This window comes from Squalius cephalus (genome assembly GCF_949319135.1).
Source record: "Squalius cephalus genome assembly, chromosome: 21".
Classification (NCBI taxonomy): domain Eukaryota; kingdom Metazoa; phylum Chordata; class Actinopteri; order Cypriniformes; family Leuciscidae; genus Squalius; species Squalius cephalus.
The window spans coordinates 2,366,485-2,382,599 of record NC_137142.1 but is presented as its reverse complement, the minus strand read 5'-3'; positions in this window follow the sequence as shown (position 1 = coordinate 2,382,599).

The following is a 16,115-nucleotide window of genomic DNA, read 5'->3' as shown; positions in this document are numbered from 1 at the left end:
ACGGGAAAATTTGCGCACCTGCTCGCAAACTCTGACCCATGCGTACGCACATTTTGGAGATAGAGCAGTTTGGCGACACCGATGGTGAGCTGGAGTTAAATGTATTTTTATGTCACTTTTATACAGAAAATCTAAAGAAAATTAAACATATACAGAAAGATTATACAAATACAATTTCAATCACCAAGCCTGTCACTTGAAGCAAATATCCATTCCTTCTTAAATGTCCGCGGCAGCGAGCGTGTTGAGCCGTTTAGTGAAACTGACGCAAATAACAGTTTAAATAAATAAAATACTTCTGATATAAACATTTATATTAAATGTGCCATTCAAATTAATGGAGTTAAACACTTAAACATGAAATCATTACTGAAGTTACAACATTTTTTTAAATTCAATCAATAGAAATATTTGTTGTGGATGCGATTGTTTTTGAACACTTTTCCTGTGGCGTGCTTTAATGTGTTAACCACAGAGATAATTGCTTATCATGATAATACCAGATTGTCTGAGAAAATAGTTTTGTGCAAATAATGCCCAAGGCCTATCTGTTTCCATTAAAAATATAAATCAATTAAAAATACAATTCGGCAAGTGGAAAAGATTGAGAAAAACTTTCTCTGAAATGTATTTTACACTATTTGATTTATGTAGGCTATTCAAAAACAAGGCAAGGATAGACAACTACTTGATTTGTATTAATGTAATGTTTCTTGTACCGTTTATATCATTTGCATATGATTATTCATCCACGTGATAACGTTTAAGTTATCACGTGGATGAATAATCATTTGCAAATGATATGTAGATGAGGATCTGCATAGTAAAACTAGGCGTTGTAAGCTCCATATATGGTTATTTCGGGTGGAGACGCATGTACGCACAATCTTCCGCTGACTGGGATTTATAAAGTGAATTCTGCGCAGGTTCTGGCGTACGCACGGTTTTATAAGTCTGAATATTTTTTTGCGTACGCCATTTTTGTCTTTCGGGCGCACGTACACTTTTAGTAAGGTTCCTACGCACAGTTTTATAAATGAGGCCCCAGTGCTCTGAAAGTGTGATCCTATTGAGCACAGAACAATCAAGCTGAAACGGCCCAATTGAAATTCACACACAGAACATGAGCCTGATCATTCATGCTGAGCCTATAGATCCAGTCAGGGAATTATATACTTATACTGTAACATATACTGTATATATTAAACCATCTTTCCTTAGGCACTTTGTAACAAGTGTGCATATGAAGACTTCAGATGCAAAAGCCTCTAAGTGCATTTTAAATTTCCTTCTAGAATGATCATTTTTATCAATTTTATCACTTTAATGGCAATGAAAATTACCTATTAATTGTCATTAAAGTGAAATTACTGAACTTACATATACAAGCTTGAAAAAAATGCAAATTTTAGAAGAAAATGTCAGATGCACTTAGAGGCTTTTGCATCTGAAGTCTTCATATACTCTCATACTCCAATGCTTTCAACATTTTGGTAAAATTTCCAATCTCAAGACAATTAGCATCTGTTTCAACTGGAATATTGTCCACAGTTGAGATGTGAACAATATGACCAGGAACGTGTGACAAGGTTTTAATTTCATGTTGACAGTAAAGATTTATGCCAGTAGCAATGCTGGTTTGGCTTCTTTTTTATATGCAAAATGAGAAAAGACTTCTTCATCTCTTCCGTATGTGAGTTTCCACAGAGGAGCACGAGATGACGGCGACGAGGAACTAGTTCAGTATTTATTTATTCATCCCCGTAGGGAAATTGTGTTGGCAGCGTACACTCACACAATCATTTGATTTGGCATATATTTAAATGTGAATACATAAGAAAAATAATCTAATAGTAAACCTAATTAAGGTATCCAGTCTGGCGACTATTTATCCACTACCACTGGAGGGAGGAGAATTTAAAAACTTGATTGCTTGGGGAATAAAAGAAAATTTAAACCTATTTTTTAAACATCTAGGGACACAATATCGTCGGCCTGATGGTAGCACTTCAAAAGTATAGGATAGAGGGTGCCTCTTATCATTCACAATGATGTTAGCCTTTACGTCCGTAACTAAACGTCCATCATCTTCACTGAGACTCGTTCAGCGCTGAAGGCTTCTTTCACAGGACGCCATTACAGACACATTAAAGTCCACACACGAGGTCAGGGAGGGACGCGTGTATAGACAGATGCTGTTGTTCATACTGTAGAGTGTGTGTATGCTACACACACCCAGGCAAAACGTCCTCATCATGCGTGTTGTTGAAAGCGGTTCGTCGTCTGTGAACCGAGATGTGATGTTGTATAGTCATTGGTTATTGGTGTTTCAATTGAAGTGACCTTTTCAGTCTGAGTCTCTGAATAGACTCTCGGTGTGTGTGTTCATCACACACACATCAGTGTGTGTTCAGCTGAAGCGCTGTGGCCTCGTGCTGGAACGACAGAGATTCATTCAGGTCTGTGTCTAGGTAGTCTTCAATGGGGGAAAAGCCTTTGTTTTTTTATTTCTTCTTTATATTTTAATTAATTGGACAGCCAAAAAATACAGGTTAATAAGTACCTATTCAAATTTTTTTTATATATTTAGCAATGTGAAATAAAATCCTAAAATCTGCCTGTATTGACACCATTAGGCCTATATGAGAACTGACATCACGGTTTTCTCCAGAGCGGCTGTATATATAAATGAACTAAATAAATAACTTTTTTACAACAAAAAATGAATATAATCAACAGAAATGAACTCACTGAACTTACTTAAGATGGACTATGACACTATTTTCTTGCAACTTTGTTGCAGTATTTTCCTGTAATCTCTGTAAAGCTGCTTTGAAACAATCTGTGTTGTAAAAAGCGCTGTATAAATGAAGGTGACTTGACTAAAAACTATGAAAGTGTCACAATGTCACCCTGTTTGGTGTTATGCACTATTTCCCGCCATTAGTTTGTTGTCATGGTTCCAATATGAATCACTGTCAGCGATGTTATCGTTAATCACCTCGTTTGTCGATGTGTCTGGATTACTTGTGGATTATGATTAAAGACTGCTTTGAACTTTCATCTTGTCGTTCATCTATATCATTATCGAGTTGTGACAGAAAGCAACGTATCAAAATGGTCATGATTTTGCATTTTACCTTAAAATGTAAAAACAATTCTTGGCAATTAGTGACAAAATTGGGCAATTTTCTCACCAATTACTGAGTTTGACGGAGTGACTCACAAACCTCTTTCTAAAGGGACTCTCTTGGGATCCATGAAATTGTTGCTAATCAGGAACCCAACAGAAAATAGATCCTCAAGCATTAGGAATGGGCGAGTTTTACCTCCTGCTATTGATTTGATTTGCAATGCTTATTTGGAGGGTTTCATGAACTCATATTAATTGAAACACTTTGGAGGGTTTTTTTGTGACTAAAAGTGGTGTAAAAAAGCAAAAATACACTCTTCCTTATTCAAACATATCAGTTTTAACTAGGCATGCACCGATATGAAAATTTTGGCCGATACGATAACTGATAATTCTTTTTATTTAAAAAGCCGATAACCGATATATTAGCCGATAAATCAAAAATAAATAAATAAATAAAAGACTGATTACAAAACAAAATTCTCATTATTAAAAGTCATGTGTCAAACACACAGTTATAATGTTCTCATTATAATGTTATGTAGCTTATATGACAGACTTCACTTTACTGTATTTTCCTTTTTTGAAGTGATTCCAATCATATTTCAAGCAGTTCAAAACCATCATGTTGAACAGTGCGCATCTGAAGTGTCTCAGCTGAAGGAAATAATCCATTATTTATCAGCTTTAATATAAATGTTCTTATCGGGTCGATAACACTATAAATTAACATATATCATCCGATACCGATATGGTGGCAGATATATCATGCATCCCTAGTTTTAACCAAAAGTTTTGAAGTTGAAAATGTCTGTCAACCTATTTATGTCACGATTCTGGTCCACGAAGAAGACGATGCAGAGTTGAGGAAGTAAAGTAGCAAAGTAACTTTATTAAACAAAACAAAAGATTATAATCCAGCAATCCAAATCCACGTGAACAATGTAACGGTGTGTGTATAGAAACACAAACAACACCAGACAAAGAACTGAGGAAACTGAAGGGCTTAAATACACTAATGAACTGAAATGCCAACAGGTGTGATTAATTACCAAAACAATGCATCACCATAGCAACAAATAATGAATGGCCAAAAAGAAGCAGGAAAACAAAGAGAAGCAAACTAAGAATCCTTGAAAACAAAAACAAAAACCAAGAAAATGAAAATGTGACAATTTGCTGTTTTTGGCAACACAGAACTAACACAGCTTAGGCTGTTTACACTGTTTTCAACTAAAAATGTAAAAAAAAATTATGCGTTTTGGCCGTTCATTTACACGACAATGGCGTTTAGGGTTCCTGAAAACGCAACATTTTTAAAACAAGTTTTTGAAAACGGTCTCCATGTAAACAACAAAAACGCAAATCTCTAGACGATGATGTCATACATGAGTATTACATGTTCAGTCTATAGAGTTTCATCGCCATCTACTGGCCTGGCAGCAGAAGACAGCGTTTTAGTCGTTTTCGCGGATCCGTGTGAATGGGGATTGTTTTGACAATGGTGTCGTCTGAACACAGAAAACTCAAAGGAAACACTTCTCAGCTTTACGCAGTGTTGTGCAAGTTACTTCCAAACTGTAATACATTATAGATTACTTGTTACTGTTATTTAAAAGTAATCCTTTACCTTACAATATTACTGTCTCAGAATTGTAATGCGTTACATTTCTCCTGTGTTACTTTCACCAAAATAACTACAGAAGTAGAACATAACATTCTAAAATGACAAAATGTTTTTACATTTTACCTCCAGTAGAAGGCGATATGATGTACCACAATGACTGTGGGCTACTAACTATATAGCATATAATTGGCGAAGTGAAGGCTCAAGATGCAAGAAAGGATGACAGACAGAATCACGAACGATCCAAGTCTGTTAAAAGGATGGTAGAGGTAAAGTGATTATCTGGCAATATCTGGGAATAGCTTGTGTCTATTCATATTAGACACAACAGAACTGTGTGTAAACTCTAATGCTATGACAAGATGCACATTTGTTCTTTTCTTAGTGTTGCCATTATTTTATTCTCTTTGAATTCAAGAGGTTCACAACACAAAACTGTCATGAACAAAGTGCGCATGATGAACATAGCTAATGCTTTCCCGGGAAGTATAAAGTGCAATTGGAGGACCAACCTTCAGCCTCTGTCATTTTAGTCCATAGAAATGAACATATAGGCTAAACATAGCCTAACTGCTTAGAGACAAATAGAGACCCTTAGGCCTATATGCCTCTAAAAGGACTGAAACAAAACAGGCTACCAAATAAAAGCAGGTTAAAATGAATCCACTTAGGCTACAACAACAAGACAGATTGCAATTGGCTCTATAACTATAGGACTAGACACTTTTCGAGAATACAGAAATCAAATTAAAGTGCTTGAGCCTACAGGCCTAACAGGAAATATGGCTCAGTCATTTAAAGGGATGGTTCGGAGTAACATCAACCTTTGCACCATGACCTCGAGCCAAACACCCCCCAGAAGCCTTTTTCCCCTTGGTTGAACATTATTAAAGTTAGAGCTTATTTAGAGATATCAGCCGGATGGCTCAGTGCAGGCGCTAATGGATCCAAGGCTGTATCTGGTAAATTACCGCACTAATAATGCCCAGAATGGCACCAAACTTCTACAGTCGTACAAATAGGTTCTGTACTCATAAAACGAGACATTGGAAAGTTTGTAAGTACATCAGGAGTTTATTTAAATAACACTTGCCTGACGGCTAATGCTACCGCTAACCTGGACGTCGACGTCACTTCCGTGGTTTGGAAAAAGCCCGTAAAAGTCCTGGCAGAAAGCGATCATAAGATATCAAGATATCAGTTCATGATCATGCTATGCTAAATCACACGTTTGCAAATTCATTGTCTGTTCCAATCGGATGCAAGAGTATACATTCACATTATGCTGCTGTATATACTGTACACTGAAAAAATGATTAATTGAATTTACTATGTTTTTTAAAGTAAGTGGTTGCAATCAATTTATTTTACCTACATTTAAATAAACACATTTAGTTGACTAACTTTCAAAATATATATATTTTTTTAAAATGTAGCTAAAACAAATTGATTGCAAACACTTACCTTAAAACATTTAGTAAATTCAATTAATCCTTTTTTTTTTTTCTTTCTTAGTTTAGGTCTGTTGATGGCTATAACATTTTGACTATACATTTTGACCCAGTGATCTAGAATCTATATGAACTAGATTATATAAAATTCTAGCTAGTCATCATGGAAACGTTAGCTTGTCGTTGTTGGTCACAGGGATCTTGCTAACTAGCTTCTTGAAAGCAGGAGATTCCACCGCTGACACTGGTAACATGTCTTCGATGACATGCTCTGCCACAAGTCTTCCGACTTCTCGAGGTTCAAGTGGCATGATGGCAGACCTCTGCTTTGGCTGATCACTCTCGTCCTCTGTGTTTCTTCTCTCCTCAGTGAGTGGAGTGGTCGCATGGCACCGTTTGAGATGTTTTTTTAAACTGCTAGTGCTATTTCACGACGTCGATAGTTCTTTCGCTTTTAGACAAAGGTTGCATTTGACTATTACGTTCGTCTTGTCCTTATCTCTGACAAACGCAAACTTTTTTCTTTTTTTTGAACAATTACATTTTGGGCTAAAAGTGTGTTGTAACACAAGCGTTACTGAACATGTAACGAGTAAAATATTACTGAAAATGTATTAGTAATGCCTTACACTACTGCGTTACAGCAAAAAGTAATATGTTACTGTAATGCATTACTTTTGTAACACGTCACTCCCAACACTGGCTTTAAGCGTATCGCTGTCGTGTAAACGTACTCTAAATCGCTGGTCAAATATCGATGCTGGAGTCTTTAGTCATTAAATAAAGACCTATTAGTCTTTCTTTAAAGACTTTATAGTCTATAAGTGTAATATCAAAAAAGTGTAAGCCTGTTTTTAAAACAGCATGACGCTCAGAGAAGGTCCTGATCCAATCACAGCTCATCTTTCACATGAGAATCGTTTTTGCAATGTCAAATAATATCCACATGTGCTTAAATGCCATGAAGTCTGAAAATTGTTTTCACGCAGTGCAGTATTTTATAGAGTTCCATCAGAAATCAGATGTCGAAAATCATCTTTTACATGAATGGCTGTTTTTTCTGCAGGTTGGCTGCATCAGGAGGCTTTCTGCTAATGACACGCTTCATTCACAGCCTCGCTCCACACGCACCAGTTCATTACCTCACGCTGTGGCTCCAGATATTATCCTGCTAAATCATGCATGTGTCCTCGCATTACAGTAACAGTAGGAACAACCAGGCAATTGTGAATCAGTCTGAAAGGTGGGGTTGTAATCTTGATGAGAGTGTTTGCATGCACTTGAACAAACACTCACACACCTGCAATTATACATCGGAGAGATAATCATCTGCGGTTCGGGTTCCTCTGTGGGGGGGGGGGGGGGGGTACGGCTGTTTGAAGCAATTTTGTTCAACAAAATCCATCCATCAGCAAGAGAATCAAAAAAAAAAAAAAAAAAAAAAACAGAATCCAAAAATGCCAGGAGTTAATAGCAATAATAGAATCAGTATTATAATATTATTTTATTAATATAGGTTAGAATTCCTATAAACATTTGTTTGTTTGTTTGTAAATACAGCAAATTTCCCTTAACAGTATTGAATATAGTCAATAGTCATATTATTGAGCATTGGTATATTGTTTATTTGTATCTTTAATCAGACACAATAAAAGGGATTTGTTATCCCAATATTTGTGAAATAGTTCTCTATGCTAATCTCCACCTTGATGTCCATTTTATTACCAATTTATTTAAGAAATATCTAAACTTTTTTAACCCTCTGGTGCTCTTTGGTCATTTTTTATTTATTTATTTATTTATTTATTTATTTATTTATTTTACTTTATTGGAATGGTACAAAACTTGGTAAAGGTTTCAGAACTTGCTATGTGAACACAAAACATAATTATAAACATGATTCGAAAAGGTTAAATGGTCCTGAAAAGAATAGTCACAATAGTGCTCCTCGTGGTCAAATATGAGCGTTTTCTAGTGAAAACCTTTGGTACTGCGGCTAAACAAAATCTGACTGAAAGCTCATTTCTTGAGATGTTAAGCTCAAATTTGGAACAGTAAGACATGATTTTGAAAATATACATTTCATATAAAAATTGAAAATAGTATTTTTGTGCTCAATATTTTGAATATGCTCAAAAAGTGAATAAGAAATAAATATAGCGTAAATATAATTTTAGTACCATAAAATACCCTACAAATACAAAATATTAAATAAAACATTATGAACTAAAACACAGTACATTCATTTCATTAATATAAAAAATGTATTTTGTGACCGACACTTGAATAACACAAGAGGGTTAAAACTTACTTAAAACAAACTATTTACATTCTAAGGCAGTACAACAGTTTTGGGAGAAAAGTGCTTGTCATGAAAACAATGTCACAATGCCTTAAAAAAAATCTTATAAATTCTTAATGGCACTGAAAATATTTTATTTTATTTTATATAACCTTTTTATTTATTTAATTATAAGCACATTTAAAAACAACCCAAGGTTGACCAATTTGCTGTTGCGAACTGCTCCGAGACTTGGGTTGAAGATCTAAATGCAGCTTTACTGGGACAGTCCAGAATCGTAATCAATATAACGAGCAAATGGTCAAACAATCCAAATGAGCAACAGGGCAGAAAACACAGGCTAAAGGAAATCCAGAAAACAGGCAGAGAATTAAAAAACAAGACACAGGAAACCAGGAAAACACTCAGAAATGCAGTGTAACAACATACAAGACTTCGCAAAGAATGACTGAAACCCCAGGGCTTAAATAGGCAAGAGTAAACGAGGTAATAACACACAGGTGGAAGTAATCAGAACATGATGAGTCCAGGCAATGGGTTATGGGAAATACCCAGTTCAGGAGACAGAAGCAGCGCCCTCTGGAGGTTATACTGGAAACTACAACCTGCGGGTGTAACAGCTGGACACAAAAGAAGAGCATTAAGAGACAAAAATAAATGAATACACATTAACAATCAGTGCTGTACAATGTAAAACCCACACTAAAGACATCATTGAGTAAATAGATGAGTTTCAGGCATAGACTGAAAAACCTAATCTCTTTCAAGGATTGCAGATGATAAAAAAAAAAAAAATGGTTGTGAACTAAAGTTATTCGCAACATTATTAAAGTACCAGCACGAGGAGCAACAGACGTGTTGCCAAACACAACGGCACCATCTTTCATCTATAAATAAATTATATTTTAAATGATATATTCACATGGAGCTCACAGTGGAAAAGCTTTGGGCAGTTCTTGCAAGTGAAGCGGAAAAGCTATGTCATCACTGACCTTTCACTGTATCAGATCCACTGACCTTTAAACACAACAACATATCGATCCCATGTTTTCACTGAGAATGTTCTTTAACTAATCTTTCCTAGACGAGGCAGAGGAATCACTGAGAACAAGCAACACTGCCAAATAAAAACTTGTGAAATATAATCAACACTTTATGTTGCCTGGGAAACAAGTATGACGTCTTTAACGCCTGGAAAGACTGAAGCTTGTATTTTCTCCTTCTTTGTCTGATTGTTGATCTGTCCCTGACTGGTCATTGCCTTCACTGATGCTGAGAGAGTCTACATCTCTCTTTGGGTCTCTCTCACTTTCTCTCTCCAGTTGAGATCCTATGGGCTTTTAACATTCCTAATGCATTTAAAAACACCTTTTGCATTCCAGTTGCAACATGAGCTTATAAAACATGCCTAAATTCATATTGTATCTAATAAATGCATTTGTGCATTAAAACAAATCTAAGTTTTAGATATTACAGTGTTATTACTATGTCATTACAACATTATGTCATTACAATTTTTCAAATTTCAACTTTTAAATTCCAGCAAAACCACTGTGATGCAAGATTATTATTATTTTTTCAATATCTAAGTTTATTTGACTATATCATTATATGAAAATTTACATATATATATATATATATATATATATATATATATATATATATGTAAATGTATGTCATTTTACTTTATTATATTATTGTAAGTCCATAAACTTTCCCTTTTATGGTGATAAGATGATACATTTTTCATGGGCTATAGTTCATTCGATAGAGTTTATTTGTTACGTCAGTCAAATCTTTTGTATGTTTGTAGTGTGTTAGTGTGTGCATATTCATGTTTAGTCCTAAAAAGTGTCTGTGAGAGATATGGGAAAGAGACTGAGAGGCCGTTTGCACGACAGTTTTTAACTACGTTGTAAAAAATTATTTTCATGATTGTTATCACAACTTTTTTTCTTTTGTCAAATCAAATTACTTAATTCAGTTCAGATAACATCATATTTTGAGTTCCTGTTGATTAAACCAATCTCCTTCATTGTATTATTAACACACATTTTTAATTCCAATGAACTCAAAATTGTAAGCCAACCAGGTAACTTACTTTTTTAAGCCAAAGTTAAACCAACAATATATTATTTTACAGTGATAAAAGAACTGGTTGTTCATTCACACGACAACGTGGTTTTGGGGGAGTGAAAATGCAATCTTTGGAAAATGGGTTTCAAAGTGCACGTTTTTGAAACCGATGCATTATTGTCTCCATGTAAACTACAAAAACGTGAATTTGTGAAAACAGTGATGTTTTTTATGAAAAGTGACATCGCCGAATGCAGCGTCCATGTCAACAAGGATTGTTTTGACATTTTCACGGAAAACGCAAAAACAAAATCCATTTTTAGTAAATCTTTGTTGTGTGAATATACCCTAAATATATATTTACAAAAGTATTTTGAGACAATTCTAACCAACTGATTTAAAAAATCTACATAAAACCATCAAAATTGACCCGGAACACAATTAGTGTTACAATGAACCTTTTTTTTTATTATTTTTAATGGTTATAGCTTTAAAAAGAATTGTAGGAAATCTGTAAAAAATAAATTATGTATTTTGACAGTTTTGATAGAGGTTTTGTTCCAGTACTAATAATTAGTAACGACGACGAATTATTATTTTTTCCAAAGTGTTGAGAACTTAGTGTTAACTAATAATTGTTGCACAATTAACTGGTACTACCAAAAAAATATTAGTGCATTCCTGGAACTGGGCATCATTACACTTCATCCTTATGCATCGCTTTCTGCCAGGACTTTTACAGGCTTTTCCCAAACCACTGGAGTGACGTCGACGTCCAGGTTAGCGGTAGCATGAGCCGTCATGCAAGTGTTATTTAAATAAACTCCTGATGTACAATGCCTCGTTTTATGAGTACAGAACAAGCGGCAACCTCCCCGTCTCTCTCTTGAAACCAACACGGAAGTGAGTTAAACTGCAATTCATTAACTGGCCGCTTGGCCTGGCTGCAGAAGTGAGTCAAATCTGCATCTCCCTCATGTTAAAATTACCAACTTTACAGCAGAAAAAAACATGTTTACAGCCTGGATCTCTATGTGGCTTTGGTCTATACAGCTAATTTTGCCCTTCATAACAACTGTGAGGGGGGTGAATTTTTTTATAACTCATCCGTTTAGTTGATTAATATTTAAATTCAAGGGTGTGGCCACTTGAGTGACAGATGGATTGCCGCTGTCAATGCTAGCCGTTTGTCTGCTGTTACTAGCCGTCACTTCACCTCAGCAAATGTTAGCTGCTGAACTTGCCACCTCTGCAGTGTTTGTGCTTTTTTTCGGGATTATTTCATACAATTTAATACTTGGGTACAAAGCCCACGTCTTTGGATTCAGTCGTTGTCTTTCAGCCAGCGCTGTATTTCAGTTGTTTTCCTCTGTGAACATGCACTAATGGATGTCTGACAATTTCGTTGCTTTTTGGGGTTTTCAAATTTAAAACGTCAATAAAGGCTTGTTCGTTCTGCTCTCACGGAACAGATTGATTATATGCTTATGTGCCGTCAGATGAAATCCTGCAGGCGTCGGCGCTTTCTCCGTCCGTGCAATAAATGCACATCCATGAATGAGCGCGGATTTTCTAGCGCATTTACTTGCACTTCAAAGGCAATATATCTATGGTTTAACGGTTAAACCCATTTGAGAAACGGCCAAAATCAGAATTTAAAATGGACTGAATAAGCTCTCTACGAACTTGAGCGATGTCGCGCTGACGGACCATGAAAGAGTGACTGACATGTATGCACATAAATCACTGTCACACACAAACACTCTCGAAGTAATACACAGTCTCACTTGTAGCCATGTATTTTAACTATTATTGTTACGAACTGCTCGGAGACACGAAGGGAGAGATCCAAATGCAGCTTTATTTTAAGGGTTATCCAGAATCGTAATCCAAAAACAGGCAATGGTCGAAACACAGGTAAGCAGTCCAAACAAACAAATAAACAAACAAACAAAACAGGCAGGGACCAGAGGCAAGAGAGTAATCCAGGGAACAAGGCAAGATATCCAGAAAACCAAGAAACATGAAACCAGGGAAAATGCTCGGAAATGCAGACTAACAGTACAACAAGACTTCGCCGTGAGTGAATGAATGAACAAGGTATATATAGACAGACTAACAGGATGATGAGACAGGTGAATGCAATCAGTGAATGAGGTACAGGTGAATGTGATCAGTGATAAGTGATGATGAGTCCAGGCAGTGAGTTATGGGAACTGTAGTTTGTGAGTGAATAGGATAGTCTGATGTGGACTGCCCTCTGGTGGCTCACAAGGGCAGCTCCAGCTGGTGATCGTTACATAGCCCCTCCCCAAAGAGCGGCTTCCAGACGCTCCAAAACTGTCCAGGTGGGAGGTGGCCCGGAGGCGGATCCGGGGGCGGGATGGAGGGCCAGGTCCGTGGAGCGGAAGAGGACCTTGAGACTGTGGTAATACGGGAGGCCAGGACGGAGCAGGCAGTCCATCGGGCGGCCAGGGCGGAGACGACCCTCCATCGGGCGGCCAGGGCGGAGACGACCGTCCATCGGGCGGCCAGGGCGGAGACGACCGTCCATCGGGCGGCCAGGGCGGAGACGACCCCTCGGGCGGCCAGGGCGGAGACGACCCCTCGGGCGGCCAGGGCGGAGACGACCCCTCGGGCGGCCAGGGCGGAGACGACCCCTCGGGCGGCCAGGGCGGAGACGATCCCTCGGGCGGCCAGGGCACAGGAACAGACATCGGCTCAGGGACTGGAACAGACACTGGCTCAGGGACTGGAACAGACACAGGCACCGGCTCAGGAACAGGAACAGACACAGGCACCGGCTCAGGAACAGGAACAGACACTGGCTCCGGCTCAGGAACAGACACTGGCTCCGGCTCAGGAACAGACACAGGAACAGGCTCAGGAACAGACACTGGCTCCGGCTCAGGAACAGACACTGGCTCCGGCTCAGGAACAGACGTGTCAGCGGCCATCTTGTCCGTAGAAACTGGCTCGGCGGAGACCATCTCGTCCTGAGACACTGGTTCGGTGGCGGAGGTCATCGTGTCCGGAGACACAGGCGTGGAGTCGGCCATCTTGTCCGAAGACACAGGCGTGGAGTCGGCCATCTTGTCCGAAGACACAGGCGTGGAGTCGGCCATCTTGTCCGAAGACACAGGCGTGGAGTCGGCCATCTTGTCCGAAGACACAGGCGTGGAGTCGGCCATCTTGTCCGAAGACACAGGCGTGGAGTCGGCCATCTTGTCCGAAGACACAGGCGTGGAGTCGGCCATCTTGTCCGAAGACACAGGCGTGGAGTCGGCCATCTTGTCCGAAGACACAGGCGTGGAGTCGGCCATCTTGTCCGAAGACACAGGCGTGGAGTCGACCATCTTGTCCGAAGACACAGGCGTGGAGTCGGCCATCTTGTCCGAAGACACAGGCGTGGAGTCGACCATCTTGTCCGAAGACACAGGCGTGGAGTCGACCATCTTGTCCGAAGACACAGGCGTGGAGTCGGCCATCTTGTCTGTAGACACAGGCGCAGAAAGAGGAAGAGGAACAGATTCAAGCTCAGTATCCGGATCAGTTTCAGGCTCAGGAACAGATTCAGTCTCGGCGGGACGAGACACCTGACGGACGGACGTGACGTGAAGCTCAGTCTCTGGATCGGCAGAAGTGACGTGAAGCTCACTCTCTGGATCGGCAGAAGTGACGTGAACAGTCTCTGGATCAGCAGAAGCGACGTGAACAGTCTCTGCATCAGCAGAAGCGACATGAACGGTCTCTGGATCAGCAGAAGCGACGTGAACAGTCTCTGGATCAGCAGAAGCGACGTGAACAGTCTCTGGATCAGCAGAAGCGCACTCTGAGCTTGACGGGACCAGCGGCGGCGAGGGCTTTGAGCTGGGTAGGACCAGCGGCGAAGAGGACTCTGAGCTGGTTAGGACCAGCGATGAAGAGGGCTCTGAGCTGGGCGGGACCAGCGGCGAAGAGGGCTCTGAGCTGGACGGGACCAGCAGTGAAGGCTCTGTGCTGGACGGAACCAGCGGTGAAGAGGGCTCTGTGCTGGACGGGACCAGCAGTGAAGGCTCTGTGCTGGACGGGACCAGCGGTGAAGAGGGCTCTGTGCTGGACGGGACCAGCGGTGAAGAGGGCTCTGAGCTGGACGGGACCAGCAGTGAAGGCTCTGTGCTGGACGGGACCAGCGGTGAAGAGGGCTCTGTGCTGGACGGGACCAGCGGTGAAGAGGGCTCTGTGCTGGACGGGACCAGCGGTGAAGAGGGCTCTGTGCTGAACGGGACCAGCGGTGAAGAGGGCTCTGTGCTGGACGGGACCAGCGGTGAAGAGGGCTCTGGGCTGAACGGGACCAGCGGTGAAGAGGGCTCTGTGCTGGACGGGACCAGCGGTGAAGAGGGCTCTGTGCTGGACGGGACCAGCGGTGAAGAGGGCTCTGTGCTGGACGGGACCAGCGGTGAAGAGGGCTCTGTGCTGGACGGGACCAGCGGTGAAGAGGGCTCTGTGCTGGACGGGACCAGCGGTGAAGAGGGCTCTGTGCTGAACGGGACCAGCGGTGAAGAGGGCTCTGTGCTGGACGGGACCAGCAGTGAAGGCTCTGTGCTGGACGGAACCAGCGGTGAAGAGGGCTCTGTGCTGGACGGGACCAGCGGTGAAGAGGGCTCTGTGCTGGACGGGACCAGCGGTGAAGAGGGCTCTGTGCTGGACGGGACCAGCGGTGAAGAGGGCTCTGTGCTGGACGGGACCAGCGGTGAAGAGGGCTCTGTGCTGGACGGGACCAGCGGTGAAGAGGGCTCTGTGCTGAACGGGACCAGCGGTGAAGAGGGCTCTGTGCTGGACGGGACCAGCGGTGAAGAGGGCTCTGGGCTGAACGGGACCAGCGGTGAAGAGGGCTCTGTGCTGGACGGGACCAGCGGTGAAGAGGGCTCTGTGCTGGACGGGACCAGCGGTGAAGAGGGCTCTGTGCTGGACGGGACCAGCGGTGAAGACTCTAGCTTGGCGGGCATGTCGCTTGCTGTCTTGGCTTCGGCAGATCTGGCGTGAAGTGCAGGCTCGGCTGGACTGGCGTGAAGTGCAGGCTCGGCTGGACTGGCGTGAAGTGCAGGCTCGGCTGGACTGGCGTGAAGAGGCTCAGGCTCAGCAGACGTGACGGGCATGGTCTCTGGAAACGCCCCCTCATCCACAGGGCCCACAGAAAAGGATGAGCCGCTTATCCTCAGGGCGAATTCAATATATTGACATAAAGTCCATTGAGGGGTGTTGTCTGGCATGAGATAATTTAACATGTCCTCAAGCCCATATCGGAAACTATCCTTTAAGACGGCATCGTCCAAGTCTACCCCATGGCAGAGCTCACAAAATTCTCCAACATATTCCTCTATAGATCGGTTACCTTGGCGGAGGCGGAAGAGACTGATTAGTAGGTCCATGGTGGGTCTCGGTTCTTTCTCGGCTGCTGGATCTGAAGTGGCGAAGTCTTCTGTTACGAACTGCTCGGAGACACGAAGGGAGAGATCCAAATGCAGCTTTATTTTAAGGGTTATC